The sequence below is a fragment of the Phyllobates terribilis genome, unplaced genomic scaffold (assembly GCF_046119375.1).
Source record: "Phyllobates terribilis strain yellow unplaced genomic scaffold, ASM4611937v1 Scaffold_4__5_contigs__length_816908805, whole genome shotgun sequence".
Lineage (NCBI taxonomy): Eukaryota > Metazoa > Chordata > Amphibia > Anura > Dendrobatidae > Phyllobates > Phyllobates terribilis.
The window spans coordinates 53,985,646-54,001,110 of NW_027362764.1; positions in this window are offsets into that span (position 1 = coordinate 53,985,646).

A 15,465-nucleotide genomic window follows, 5' to 3' on the forward strand; every position below is an offset into this window, starting at 1 on the left:
TTCCTTTTACAGCAGGTTGCCAAGAACGCCAGCTCCGGCCAGCAGCGAGTGCTCCAGAAAGAGATCCGGGCACTGATGCGACGGCAACAGCTAGAACTCTCCGGTGGTGAGATTGGTAGCGTGCGAATGTGTGACCCTTTCCCTATTGCCTTGCCCCCGAAAAGTGAAATGATGATTTGGTGCCGGGCAGCTATTGGTCTGAGAGGTAGAGATTACCAGGCAATGGTAGAACCAGTTTACTCAGACAGTAGGCCCACCATTTTGACAGCACGGGGGGTGGTCAATGTACGCCATGGGAGGGTGCCCGTTCGCATAATAAATATCGGGAAGAGGGAAGTGTACCTGCCCCGGTATGCCACGCTAGCCAAATTGTATACCATCAATCAAGATTCCATACAGTCCGTAGAACCCTTGCCTCCATCTTCCCCGGAGGAAGGTAACGGCTCTCAGAAAACAATGGAGGACTGGTGTCAGCAACTACATTTGGGTACTGACTCCACTCCCTCACACCAGAAACAGGGAGTCTATCGGGTGGTTCAAGAGTACGAGAGAGTGTTTAGTAAACACCCGTTAGACTTCGGGCGAGTCAAGGGGGTAGAACACCACATCCCCACGGGAGACCATCCTCCCATAAAAGAGAGGTATCGACCCGTACCCCCTGCACACTACCAACACGCCAAGGGGATGCTTAGAGACATGAAGGAGGCTGGGGTGATCAGGGATAGCTGTAGCCCCTGGGCAGCTCCACTAGTCTTAGTCAAAAAGAAAGACAACACCATGAGGATGTGTGTAGATTACCGGAGAATCAACCGTATCACACACAAGGATGCGTACCCCTTACCAAGGATAGAGGAGTCTTTGGCTGCTTTAAGATCTGCTAACTTCTTCTCTACCTTGGATCTCACTAGTGGGTACTGGCAGGTTCCTGTAGCAGAGGCGGACCGGGAGAAGACCGCATTCACCACCCCGATGGGACTTAGCGAGTTTACCTGCATGCCGTTCGGACTCTGCAACGCACCAGGAACCTTCCAACGATTAATGGAGTGCTGTCTGGGTCACAGAAACTTCGAGACGGTCCTGCTGTACCTGGACGATGTCATCGTATATTCCAAGACGTATGAGGACCACCTGAAACACCTGGCGGAAGTGTTCGAAGCTCTGGCAAGCTACGGCCTAAAGGTGAAACCCTCCAAGTGTCACCTCCTGAAACCAAAGGTGCAGTACCTGGGACACGTGGTGAGAGCTGATGGAGTGGCTCCCGACCCTGATAAGATCACCGCAATTAAGGAATGGCCAAGTCCCTCCAGTGTAAAGGAAGTGCGGCAGTTCCTCGGGTTGGTAGGCTATTACCGCAGATTCATCCCCGGTTTCACCAAAAAGGCAGCTCCTATGCAGGACCTCCTGATAGGCCAGTCCCGGAAGGCCAAGAACCAGAAGCCGCCCTTCAAATGGGAGAAGTTAGAAGAAGAGTCCTTCCGCCAGCTGAAGATGGCCCTCACGGGGGATGAAATCCTGGCGTACCCTGATTACAGCCAGCCCTTTATCCTCTACACCGACGCAAGTAACATCGGGCTAGGAGCCGTACTGTCCCAGATCCAGCAGGGGAAAGAACGAGTAATCGCTTACGCTAGCCGAAAACTGCGACCCACCGAAAGAAACCCTGAGAATTACAGCTCATTTAAGCTAGAGTTCCTGGCAGTGGTGTGGGCAGTCACCGAACGCTTTAAGCACTACCTCGCTTCTTCCCGGTTCACCGTGTACACGGATAACAACCCGTTGACACACCTGGACACGGCAAGACTCGGTGCCCTAGAGCAGAGATGGATGGCCCGTCTGTCCAACTACGAGTTCACAATCAAATACCGGGCAGGACGCTCCAATACCAACGCGGACGCCCTGTCCAGGATGCCAAACCTACCGGACGAAGGAGAAGATCCAGAGGGACTGGAAGAAGTCGAACTCCCCGCGTTCCACCGTCATGGGACTATCCAGTATTCCCATCGGGTAAGGAGTAAGCAAGCCGCTACGTTTAACCCCTTGCCTCACTACAACTGCGAGGAAACGCAAGACAGTGACCCTGCCGTCCGGCTGGTGAAGGAGATGCTGACTCGGCCAGAGGCTCGCCTTGACCCAGACGCTCCGGAGGAAGCCAAGCAACTGTGGGCTGAGAAGAGTCGACTGTTCCTTTACAAGGGGAAGTTGTGCCGCAGAATGGTTAACTCCCGGACGCATGAACTAATCTGGCAAGTAGTGGTGCCACGGAGAGACGCAGCCATGGTGATGGAAGCATACCACGACGGGGCTGGACACTTCGGATGGAAGAAGCTGGAGTTCCTGCTGCGTGGGCGGTTCCACTGGGTAGGCATGAGGGGAACCATCGAGAGGTGGTGCAGAGACTGTGGCCCGTGCAACCTAAGAAGGAAGGACCGTGCCAGCCAGAAGACTCCCCTGCAGTCCATCGTCACCCGGCAGCCGTTGGAACTGGTAGCCTTGGATCATGTAAAACTGACCCCAAGCAGAAGTGGCTACGTCTACGCGTTAACCATTGTGGATCATTACTCCTGGTTCTTGGTTGTCGTCCCCGTTAAGGACTTAACGGCTCAAACAGCAGCTAGAGCCTTCCAGCAGCACTTCTGCCGTCCACACGGATACCCGGACCAAGTGCTGACGGACCAGGGACCTGCCTTTGAAGCGGAGATCTTCCAAGAATTCTGCAATCTGTATGGCTGCCGGAAGATAAGGACGACACCCTATCATCCGCAAACTAATGGACTTTGTGAGAAAATGAACCAGGTGGTAATGGATCTCCTGAAAACGTTGCCCCTGGAAGAACGCAGTCTGTGGCCTGAGAAGCTGCCCGATCTGGTGGACCTATACAACCACATCCCGGTAGGTTCCACCAACTGTACCCCGGCTTACCTAATGAGGGCGAGACCTGGTAAGTTACCTGTTGACCTGGAAATGGGAGTCCTGACACCCGAGGACACTTCACCGGAAACAGACTGGGACACAGAGAGGCAGCAGCAGTACCGGAAAGTACAAGAGAGCGTGGAGCGAAGTCTCTGTCTCGCTAGGGAAAGACAAGAGAAAAATTACAACCAGTATGCTCCCGCTGTTCCCCTGGTACCCGGAGAGCAGGTCTTGAAGAGGAAGAGACGGCTCCACAAGTTGGACGACCAGTGGGAGAAGGACCCGTACACCGTACTGCCCTCAAGCCACGACAACCCAAAGGTTTGTACCATCAGTAAAGACGGAGGGGAAGCCACAGCCATTGTATCCCGGGATCACCTGAAGAAGTGTCCCGAACAGCTACGGAACCCAGAAGGAGAGCAAGAAGACCCTCGACCCGTAGAGGAAAGGGAAGATATGGTTAGTACTGTGCTCGGAGACTTCCCTCGATCCTGGACTCAAGTCAATGGTGCAGTTGTGGTACTCACGTTCCTCCAACCAGCATCCCAAGTGCCTACGGAGCAACAGGTAGAGCTGGAAGAGCAGCCGGTCCAGGAGGCAGCAGACTCCACACAAGCAGAACAGGAGGATCAACCCTCTGCTCATAGTGAGCCTGCCATACCCCTAGTGAGCCAAAGAGCCCGTAGACAGCTGCCCAGTTTATCCTTGATAGCTCCTACACCCTGTAGTTCAAGGCCAGACAGGCAGCTCCGTAGGTCCACTAGGGCCACAAGAGGCCAGTTACCCGCACGTTGGAGGATTTGAAGTGTATAAATTGTTTTATTTGTGGTTACCTGTTTTTCTTGTTGCTTGTGTATAATTATGTGTTTCTAGTTATTTATAGGAGTCCTTGGTGGATTTACCGGGAATCCTTTGTGTATAGTTGGAGCGTAACCCAGGACGGACTAAAGACTGTTAAGGACTCGGGGCAGGACAGACCCCTACCTGGTTACGTCTCCCTGTTTTGGTGAAATGGACACCTTTGTTTTCTTCAAAGACTGCACCCGGTTGCGGACACGCCGTAACCATCTTTATGTGTTTTTCTTATTGTATTATTATTGTTTATACCTTGTTATGTTTTTCTAAAAATATGTTTAGTCCCGGAGTACTAAATTTCACTAGGGGGGAATGTGGCACCCCAGGGGTCTGGTTTCCACAGTAACAAGCAATGTTATGTCTGAGAGCAGGTGGGAGGTCTCTTGGTCAGGGATCCTGTGCATGCCACACCTCCTGCCCAGTCCTGGGAGGGGAAGAACTTCCCCTATATAAACCTAGGGCTGAGGCAGGGTTAGTGAGTAGAGAAGAAGTAGAGACAAAGAAGAGAAGCAGATATAGGAAAGAACATCAGGAGCTCTGTGGGAGCAGTGCTACAAGGAGTCAGGGGCTGGCAGCTGCAGAGCTCGCCCTGACTGAGAAGTTATCACCGGACCCGGAGTCCGAGGCTGTGGGGACTAACTCCTATCCAGCAGCAGAAACCGACCGGCAGGGGATTGCAGGTCCTCTGGCCCAGAAACCCGAAGGTACGGTCACACGCGTGGGACCAGCACCGCCGTCGTGGAGCGGAAGCTACTAGAAGGCCCTGAGTCACCGGCCATACGGGTGAGCCCCACACGGTACACTCAGGGACGTGGGCTACTTATACCCGCTTCTAGCAAGGTAGCCAGAAGAGTATCGTTAGTTTGGGAGGCCTACAACTCCGCCTGGCCAGGGGAGATCCCATCTGCTCAAGGACTGACCAGGCCCCAATCGCTAGCCAGTACTCCGGGAGGGTCTATCGTTGTCACCAGTAAAGACCCTGAACTACACCATACCGTCTCTGAGTGGTTCCTGCTACCCCCATCATCCACGTCGGCTGCCCTGAGGCCATACCCCTCCCGTTGGGGGTTATACTATCACGCTGCACAATCCTACCACCGGCCTCAGCGGTCTGCCCTGCAGCAGCAGCTCCTTAGCTGTACTCAACGGGTGGCGTAGTCGTCCAACATCTACCGCTAATACAGCGCCACTTAGTCTGACTCCCTGGGCACGGACCGGATCACCGCCACGAGACTACAACCCTCAAGAGATCCGGCTCCGGGTAAGCTCCCGCATGCGCAACGCAGCGCGACACAGGCCCAGGGGCGCGTCACAAGCATGCCTGCGCTTCTCAGTGTCTGCAGGATGACAGGCTGGATGGCAGCGTTCTGCTGCGGTCCAGCCTGTCATCTCGATGTAGCAGAGCTGAAGCTGTCGTGGGAACCATGTAAAGGTAAGGATGAGGTTGCTTTATTATTTTACTTTTATTGCAGGAGATCGTTGGCTTCAGCTGGAATGGGCGTGATGGTAAGTATGGTTTAATTTAGAACAATAAAGAATTGTGTGTTTATTTCAATTAAAGGACTTTTTTCTGGGTGTTGTGTTTTTTTTAAATACTTTACTAGAAATTCATGGTGGTCATGTTTAATATTGGCGTGACCCCATGAATTTCGGGCTTAGGGCCAGCTGATAATGCCAAGCTGGCCTTAACCCCTTTATTACCCAGTGAGCCACCGCACCAGGGCCCTGGATGAGTTGGGTACAGTGCCAGAAGATGGCGCTTCTATGAACGCGCCATTTTCCGGGGTGGCTGCGGACTGCAATTTGCAGCGGGGGGGGGCCCAGAAAGCTTGGGCCTCCCTGCGCTGCAGATTCCAGCCCCCAGCTGCCTAGTTGTACCTGGCTGGACATAAAAACAGGGCGAAGCCCCACGCCAATTTTTTTTTAATTATTTCATGAAATAATTTAGAAAAAAAGGGCTTCCTTATATTGTTGTGTCCGGCCAGGTACAAATAGGCAGGTGGTGGTTGGGGGCAGTCCGTTCCTGCCTGCGTACCTGGCTGGACACAAATATAGTGCGAAGCCCCACGTCAATTTTTTTTAATTATTTCATGAAATAATTTAAAAAAAAAGGGCTTCCCTATATTGTTGTATCCGGCCAGGTACAAATAGGCAGCTGGGAGTTGGGGGCAGCCCGTTCCTGGATTCGGTACCTGGCTGGCATACAAAAATATAGCGAAGCCCACGTCAACATTTTTGGGAAAAAATAATTAAAAAATAAATAATAATTTAGGGACTGCATCTTTATTAACCCCTCAAATGTCATTTAGTGTTAAAATAAAGGATTTATTAAAAATAAAATTGGCGTGGGATCCCCCATAATTTTAGTCTCTAGCGGAGGTTAAGCAGACGGCTGGGGCCGATGTTTGAAGCCTGGGAAGGGGGTAATACCCACGGAGCTCCCCAGGCTACTAATATCAGCCCCCAGCTGAATACCTAGCCTTTACTAGCTATTAAAATGGGAGACCCCCCCAAAAAATGACGTGGGGTCCCCCCTATTTTAATAGCTAGCAATGGCTAGGCAGACAGCTGGGGGCTGATATTAATAGCCCAGGAAGGGTGCCATGAATATTGGCCCCCTCTCAGGCTAGAAACACCAGCCGTCAGCCGCCCCAGAAATGGCGCATCTATAGGATGCGCCAATTCTGGCACTTAGCCTCGCTTTTCCACGCTGCCCTGGTGCGGTGGCAGGGGATAATAGTGGTGGGGTTCATGTCAGCGCCAGCTGCCATGAAGCCCAGGTTAGTAATGATGGGCGTCTATAAGACACCCCCATTACTAACCTACAAAGTGTTAAAAAGAAAACACACACTACACCCAGAAAAAAATAATTTATTTGAAATAAAACACACCATTTTATTTAATTCTTAGTTTACTAAAAAAAAAATTGTTACCTGTCCACGTTCCTGCGCTGATCTCCCATGCACAGCTGTCACATCTGGAGATGGTGACAGCTGTGCATGGCTGCTGTAAGCTCACACTGCCGGGAACACGTCCGCTCCCGGCAGTGGGAGCCACTGACTGAGGTCACCGGAGTGCATTCAGTCAGCGCAGCTCCGGAGACCTCCTTTACGGCACTGCTGTACCGTGGGAATTTCTCACGGTACAGCAAGGCCGTAAAGGAGCTAACCAGAGCAGCGCTGCCTGAACTCCGGCGAACCCGCTTATGCAATGACAGGGCTGCTTTACGGCCCCATCATTCTAGCGGCGGCAGCGGTTCAGAGCGGTCACATTCTATGTGGCTGCTCTAAACTGGAGATCTTCGTGGGACACTCGTGGACTACTACGGAGGGGTAAGGATAAGGTTGTGGTTTATTATTTTATATTTTATTACAGGAGATCGATGGCTTCGGGGAATTAGGTGTCTAGGTGAGTATAGGTGTAGTTTTTTATTTTTTACTTTATTTTAGGTGGCGATCAGCGGGGACAGGTAATGTATAAACTAATTTATTTTAGGTAACCACTGGCCACCAATGAAATGTATTTAAAATTTATTGGGGACCAACAACCCAAAAAAAAAATATGGGGGCTTAAATAAAACATGTATAGGGGCAAAAATAGAAAACTATGGGGGACAAAATAACATATGGGGCAGTTTAAAAGGCAATTTAAATAGCAGGATCAGGCTGATGGGAACTACTCCCATCAAGCTGATCCTGCTGGCACGAGTGGACGGGGGACACACATAGGCCCATGGGAGTAGTAGTGTCACATCGGCCTATGTCTGCCTGCACGCACACACCCGCACACACGCACAGACACCGCACACACCCCGCGCACACACACCGCACAGACACCCACACACACCAATCATGACCGGTCTGATGGTCTGGGAGGTGAGGCTGACCTGTGCGGCCGTGGGAAAGTTCATGTGAGTTCATGCAATGCAGTCAAGCATGAACTCACATGAACCCTCTGAGGGCACCGCGGCTACTTCAAATGAACAGCTGATCGGCATCACCTGATACCTCAGCTGTTCATTTGAAATAACCGGCGGGAAAGCGCAGCACAGAACGGGAAAGCCGGCGGTGAAGTCTTTTCACTGCCGGCTTCCCCGCCCGGGTCCTTCGCTCCCCGCTCCTTGGTGCTGCGCTCCCCGCCCGGTCCTAACTTACGATCGGGATGGGAGGTGGCGAGGGGAGCGGAGGATAGGGGTGGGAGGCTGCGGGGAAGCAGTATGGGGCTGTGTGATTGTTTAAAAGCCGGCGGCTTTTTACCGCCCGCCGGCTTTTGAACAATCAGGAGAATTCTCTCACACTGGGATGGCATTCTGATGACAGGCTGGATCGCAGCTGAGCGCTGCCATCCAGCTTGTCATCCTTCAGAGACACTGCAGAGCGCAGGCATTATGGGAACTTCCGATTCCGGTATTCGATATTGTAAAAGTATCGGAATTAAGCATCGGAATTCCGATACCGCGAATATCGGCCGATACCCGATATTTCAGTATCGGAATGCTCAACACTAGTCATGATCATTCTTTTCTTTGTTACAACAGCGCTTAAGAGATCTGCCAACCCCTCCAGGAGTTTAGTAAGTTCTGCCTTTTTTTGGGAGCCTTCTGAAGTTTCTTGGAGAAATATGAGCTAGTGCCCTTATAACAGACGCCAGCAATGCTGCCGGAACAACTCTAAGACAGAAAGAAGAGGATACAGAAGAAAGACTGTAAACTATGATTGCAAGGATCGGACTACACAGACTGTTTGTAGTCTGTAACCACCGAGACAATCAGTCTGCATAGGAGCTGAATACGCAAACTATCAGGAGAAATAGTGTAATGAAGACATATGCAAAACTGCTTATTTCTTTATTTTAAATGCATTGGAACAATACAAAAACTGGTGCAATAGTCTACATACCCTTTAATGGCAGATAGAAGAAATGATGCTGGATGAACGGAGACATGTAAATGACAATAAAAGTCTTTGTATTTATATAGATTTTATCTGCTTTCTATATTGATTCATTCTTCTCATTATTCTCCGCACATTTAGAATTAAATGGAAACTCAGTAAAAGCTCATTTTGACAGCTCGGCGTGACGCGCGTTCCATCCTACGAAAGTTGTAAGAACAGATAATAGATCGCTACCGTTATATCAACACCTCATAAAATATTTCTTCTCCCCTTTAATGAAAACCTTCTGTACAAGTCGCTGCCTGCGTGCTTGGATCTCATTTATATCGTACCATATGGCGCTGAAGTGTTGCTGTTTATTGCCTGATGAAAAATAAATGACTCCAAAACGAAAAAAAAAATAAATAAAATGAAAATTGCATTTTATTGAAAATCTACCAAGGAAGAGACCGCGAGCAATAGCTGTCACTCCTGAAGTAACACTGATAAAATTAGGATTCTGATCTGCATATTATGGAGGCGTACATTGTAACACAGCGGAGGAAGCCGCTCACCTGTAGGAAGAGGTTCGAGAGCCTGCAGATGAGTTGTGCCAATCAGTGGGTGCTCTCCGTTGTGTTGGCAAAATGCCAGAGTTTTATTAACTGCTGTTACCTTTGAAGATACATTGTAATTCCCTGGATACAATCATCAGGATGCAATGCTGAATAGGGGACAGTAAAAGGACTGGCATCTGCTACATCTGTCCATTAAAATGCAAATGCAGGATTTTAAAGGTCAGCTTTCCAGGAATACAGGTGCCCCGAGCACTTTATACTACGTGCTCTGCATTATTTTACTATTGCCAGCAGCTTGTAAAAATACAGGTCCCTATTAATTACATAACAGGCGGCTTTACCATATTTACAACCAGTGCATTTACGCAGTTACACAAGAGTAGGCATTTTTTAACAAAGTAATCCCCAAACATTTGGATACTTGTAAAAAACTTGATAGTTCTCACACTTCCCTGTTCCAGCCCTTGTTTGTAGAAACTACTCCAGTCTGTGTTTTGGCTGTAGCAGTCACGATTACAGCATACAGTGGCTTGCAAAAGTGTTCACCCCCTTTGCATTTTTTCGTGTTTTGCTCTCTCACAACTTGGAATTTCACTGTTTTTTTGAGGGTTTGTGATGCACCCCCTGGGCCGTGGGGTACTCACCCTTCTAGATGGTTCCCGTCCTGTGCTCTCCCTCAGGAGCAATCTCGCCCTTCCCTACTGAAGTGGAGTGTGTTGAATGCGGGTGTGTGGGTGTGTGGGTCCCGGGTAGTACTCCCTCCTTACCTGAGAGTGGGGTACCACACCTCTGGGTGAGATGCAGTACCTCTGTGGCGACTGAACCCGCAGTGGCGCCACATACCCCTCCTGTTAAACACAGCACGTCCGCGGGCTGGAACAGAGTAAAAACACAGGATATTTTAGACATACAACATTTTTAGATGCATCACATAGAAGAATAAGTATAACTTTTCTTCCCTTTATGGGAGGCACTTTCTCTTGAACGTTACATGTTTCTATATAAAACCTTTTTAAATAACATTTTTCTTCACACTAATAAAACATTTTTATCACTTTTCAAGCAAGTTCAGCAAACTGTAGTGAGATTCTTATCAGTGTGTCCTTCTCACTGGTGAAATATGAGGGACCCGTCCGAAAACCCCCAACGTAGGCCCTGGGCGTGGCTGCAGGGCATAGGTGATCCACTTGTTGGACCACGTCTTCGGCCACGCCAAACGGGTTTTTGTTCGGTGGTCTTGATAAAACCAACAAGGAGCACCTTAAGAAGTGCTAACTATTTACAATAAAAGTTTGTTGGCTGCTCACCGTCCACAACCTATAAGTCTTTTTTTAACCGGGTAAGCTAGGCAAATAAACAAAACTTTTCAAACGCACAAGATTATTGCAATACTCTTCCGGGTAACTATATACAGTCTCTTATCTTTTTAAGTGAACAGTTCAATTTAGTAGTGGTGTTCCCTCCTGGGGAACATTGGTCCACCACTAGATGGCCCAGCTGGCTCATCTTCTTCGGACGGCAGGGGTACGGTTTCCTCCTCCAACACTCTATGGACATGCAGGGCGTACCACCCACATTCTCCATGGTGACGGGTGTAGGTGACCCTGTCTCCAGGGTACTTAGCTGCAGCCGGAGCAGAAGCTGCTTGTGGACGGCCAGGGTCAGCAACACCAGAAGTCAGGGGCATGTCCTCCGCGCTCACCTTCTGCACATTAAGCGCGTACCACCCCCTCTCTCCTGAGTATTGTAGTAACCAGGCCGCTCCTGGGATGTATGGCATAGACAGTGGCATTATGAGGGCTGCGGCTGCACCCACTGTTGGAGCTTCTCCTAAGGTGGGCATCTTTCTTCCCCCCTAGTTCACCCTTGCCGGGGTAGGACTCACCGCTCCGGATGCTTATGTCATCGCTCCTTGCACAGCCGGTCACCGAAACTGCTCTGCTGGTTACTGTACAGCCGCACTCTAGCTGCACAGCTTCTCACACTTGTGTTGTATTCACAGAGTTGCAGCAGCTGGATGGATGGGATCACACAGCACAGAGCTGCAGCAGCTGGATGGTTGGGATCACACAGCACAGAGCTGCAGCAGCTGGGATGGATGGATGGGATCACACAGCCCTCTGCAGGGGGAGGCAACAATCTCCCCCCTCAGTCTGATGCAAAGGGGTAGGCTGGCATCTTCCAGCCTGAGTGACAGACAACTCTGGTACAGTCTATGCAAGGGGGAGGGGCCTATTTTGGCGCCATTTCCGAGGCTCCGCCCATGATGGACACCCCACATATCATTAACTCCGCATGTGCTACAGTAATGGCTGCAGTTTATACAGGTATATATGTGGCGCCCAGGGGATGGGGACTACTCGGTGCCTGGGCCTTAATGCCTGGTCTTGGGGGATGTCGCGGTGGTCGGCTCCAGGGCCCATACCCTGGGGTCTCTCTTAAAAAAGGGGAAAATAAAATGTCAAAGTTCGTGACGCCACCTGTGGTGTCTGGTGAGGATCACCAGCGCTGCGGCAGTCCACTGAGGCCGGTGTTACGGCAGCTTTGATGGTGTAGCTCCCCACAGGTGGAGCTAGGCCTCAGGGCAGCGATGTGTGACGAGGTGCACGATATGCAGGACTCTCCCCAGTGAGCAGGTGTAGGGCCTCCTGTTTCTTCGCCGCTTAGTGTTAGTCTCTGGCCTGCCTGGAGCTAGGCCTAACTTAGTCTCTGTTCTGCACCGGCTGATCCTGTGGTAGGGCCTTCTGTTGGAGTACTCAGTCCCTGGTATATGGGGCCTTGGTACCTCCTGACCCTGGTATAACAGTCAGCGTTTGGTATTCCTGGGACATGTAGTTCGCCAGGGGTTCTGGTTGTCTTCTGCTGGGTGTAAAGAATCCCTGCAGACTCGGACCCTGTGTCCGGTATATGGTTTCTGGGGTGAGCTGGTAAAGCTCCTCTGCCCCCAATGCTACTCACTCCTCTAACCTTCGGCCTACTTGGGCCCTCACTAGGCTATACACACTGGCAGTTAGTTGGCTGCCTCTTCTGCTGCTCTCTGAGCGTCAGCAACGCTCCTAGCTCACTTAACTCGAGCTGCTTGAGTCTGACTGAGCTCCACTGCAGACTGACCTGTTTCTCTGTGTCTCACTCTGCATGAACTGGCTGTGGACTCCAGACTGTTCTGTCTCCACTCATTTCCTGAGGAGAACTAACTCACAGACTGACTCTGCCTAGCTCCACCCTCCGTATTTATATCCCTATCCGGGCTCCCTATGGTGGTCTGAGGTAGGATGGAGGTGTGTGTATGCTCTGAGGGCCTCCTGTGGAGAAAACCTGAAATGCACCCCTCCAGGATCTGTGGCTCCATGCTCAGCAGGGCGTCACATATACAGTCTTTGTGGCACACAGGACCCGGTTAACGGGTCAGTAGATCCTGTTCGTGATGCCAAGTTTGACGCGCCCCCTGGGCCGTGGGGTACTCGGTAGCCGGGCCGGTCAAAGCTGGGGGACGTCACGGTGGCAGTGACCCGGTCCGTGACCCAGGGCGGTCAATTAAAGGGAAAATAAAATGGGGAATAAAGTTTTTAGAGATAATGTTCGTGACGCCACCTGTGGTATGCGGCTATATGGGGCCGCCGCTGCTGTGCAGATCCTCTGAAGCTGATGGTGACGCAGCAGAGTTGGTTCAGCTCTCAACAGGCAGAGCTAAGCTCCAGGGCAGTGTAGATGATTTGTATGAGGTAGATGTTGCTGTGTAGTGCAGGGCTGGTGATGGCGCAGCAATAATTCCAGGACACAGTGGGGTGCAGTCTTCAGGTTTTACTCACAGTTGTTCAAGACTCCAAATTACCAAGGCCAGTGTGTAACCTCCTACGTCGTCCTGTGTCCACCAGGGAAGGGGTTCAGCAAACTCTCAAGTCTCTCAGGAGTACTTAAACAGGACCCCGTTGTATGTTCCTTTCTCGGTCGTCTTCTCTGCGCTGATTCTCGCCCTCCTGCCCTGCGCCTCACACTCAGTGTCCCAAGCTGGTAGCCTCAGGTCTTGTCGGGTGACTTGCAGTCCCCTGGACCCTATGCGGCCACCTTTTCGGCGATGTAATTGTGGTGGTTGGCTGCTGCACCTTGCAAATACAGCAGCCTCCGGTTATCTAGCTGAGCCTGATTATTCTCCACTAATTAGGGGCTGGTCCCCCTCTGCGGCCTGATCCCTCCACGTCCGTGTAGATTTGGGCGCACGGGTGGCTTCCTGCACTTACCGTGCCGCTGGGATCCCCTCTGTCTCTGGAGCCTTCCCTCTGCTCCCGTCCTCTCTCACTCTCTCTCCTGGGCCTCTCAGACTCGGCCCGACTACTCTCTCTCTCTCCACTCAACTCCTGCTCCAAACACTGGAGCCAGTAGCCTGGACACTCCTACACTGCTCTCCTGAGCAGGACTCGACCCTTCTAGATGGTTCCCGTCCTTCTTATACTCCTTCTGATGGTGCTCCCCTGACCTGCTTCCTCCACCCACACCCACTACATGGTTCCACCCTCCAGCTAGGGACCAGGGACTGTGCTCTCCCTCAGGAGCAATCTTGCCCTTCCCTACTGAAGTGGAGTGTGTTGGATGCAGGTGTGTGGGTCCTGGGTAGTACTCCCTCCTTACCCGAGAGTGGGGTACCACACCTCTGGGTCAGATGCAGTACCCCTGTGGCGACTGAACCCGCAGGGGCGCCACATTTGCATCAGTTCATGTAAAGAGCATGTGAACATTTAGTTTTCTTTTTATTGTGAAGCAAACAAGAAACGACAAAATAATTGAAAACTTCAGTGTGCATAACTATTCACCTCCCTAAAGTCAATACTTTTTAAAGCCTCCTTTTGCGGCAATTACAGCTGCAAGTCACGTTGGATAAGTCTCTATGAGCTTTCCACATCTTGCCACTGGGACTTTTGCCCATTCCTCAAGGTAAAACTACTCCAGCTCCTTCAAATTAGATGGTTTCCTCTGGTGAACACCAATCTTCAAGTCTGACCTCAGATTCTCCATTGGATTAAGGTCTGGACTTTGACTCGGCCACTCCAAAACATTCACACATTTCCCCTTAAACCGCTTGAATGTTGCTTTAGCAGTATGCTTTGGGTCATTATCTTGTAAGGTGAACCTCCGCCCCAGTCTCAAATCACTGACAGACTGAAACAGGTTTTGCTCAAGAATATCCCTGTATTTCGCACCATCCATCTTCCCCTCTACTTGGACCATTTTCCCTGTCCCTGCTGATGAAATACATCCCCACAGCATGATGCTGTCACCACCATGTTTCACTGTGGGGATGGTGTTCTTGGGGTGATGAGCTGTGTTGGTTTGGCGCCAGACATAGCATTTACCTTGGTGGCCAAAACATTAAATTTTGGTCTGCTCTGACAACAGTTCATTCTTCCATAAATTTGGGGAGTCTCCCACATGTCTTTTGGCAAACTCAAAACGAGCCTTAAAATTTGTGTAAGTAAAGGCTTTTTTCTGCCCACTCTACCATAAAGGCCACCTCTATAGAGTGTACAGCGTATTGTGGTCATATGGACAGATTCTCCAGCTTCTGCTTGGGAACTCTGCAGCTCCTTCAGGGTTACCTTTGGTCTCTGTGCTGCCTCTATGTTTAATGCCCTCCTTGCCCGGACTGAGAGTTTTGGTGGGCGGCCCTCTCTTTGTAGGTTTGCTGTGGTACCATGTTCTGTCCATTTGATGAAACTGGATTCGATGGTGTTCGGGGGATCATCAGAGATTGGGAGATTTTTTTTTTTTTATAACCCAACCCTGACTTGTACTTCTCTACAACTTTGTCCCTCACTTGTTTGGAGATCTCCTTGGTCTTCATGATATTGTTTGGATATCTCCTTGGTCTTCATGGTGTTGTTTGGACATCTCGATGGTCTTCATGGTGTTGTTTGGAGATCTCCTTGGTCTTCATGGTGTTGTTTGGTTAGTGGTGCCTCTTGCTTAATGGTGTTGCAGCCTCTGTGCATGCACTTACAGACCATTTGACACTTACATTGCACACAGGTGGACTTCCTGTCACTAAGCATGTGACTTATAAAGGTAATTGCTTGCACCAGAAATTTCTAGGGGCTTCATAGCAAAAGGGGGTGAATACATATGCACATTATTTATTTAATTTTATCCCATAAATGTAATGTCTACCTATATTTGTCTCCCTTCACTTCACCAACTTAGACTACTTAGTGCTGATGCATCACACACAAATTGGATTACAAACATATTTAAACACG